Below are 623 nucleotides of genomic sequence, written 5' to 3' on the forward strand. Positions count from 1 at the left end.
ATCCATTTGGCTTCCTCACATCCTGCCTGATTCTCTGCCCCACTCATTGATACCTGAAAATTCAGCCCTTACGAAATATCACCTCAAAGGCTTTGTCCTCCTCTCCCTGCCCGAATTCTTAGGCCTTCCGCCCAAATAAACACCATCTTCAGCCCCTGAGTTTGCTCTTTTGATTTCTCTTTTTCCCTCTACAGTTCCTTTCACTCCGCATCACTTGGTAAAACCCGATACGTCATCCATGCACTTTCTCTGCTGTCTATTCCTATACTTCTCTGCTTCTGCCAAAACACTGGCTCATGCTCCAGTTATCATCTCCCTGAACCCCCAAAAGCTTTTACTTTCTGCTCTTGCAGCTCCTTTTTTCCCATCTTTCCCCTTGTTCCTTCCTCTCTCTCTGCTCTTGCCTCATCCCTGTCTGACAGCTCCCCCTCCCTGCTCCTCTCTCCACCAGGAAGATGGACCGCCCAGATCCACTCACCCCACCCACACTTCTTCTCACCCTGGTCTTGAGCGCTCACCCAATGCCTACTTTTCGAAATGGTTTCTCCTAAAATAGAAATTAAAAACAAAACAAAAATACTCCTACCAACAGTGGGAACATTTAGAGAAAAGCCTTTCTGCAA

The sequence above is a fragment of the Bison bison genome, unplaced genomic scaffold (genome assembly GCF_000754665.1).
Source record: "Bison bison bison isolate TAMUID 2011002044 unplaced genomic scaffold, Bison_UMD1.0 scf7180017864289, whole genome shotgun sequence".
NCBI lineage: Eukaryota > Metazoa > Chordata > Mammalia > Artiodactyla > Bovidae > Bison > Bison bison.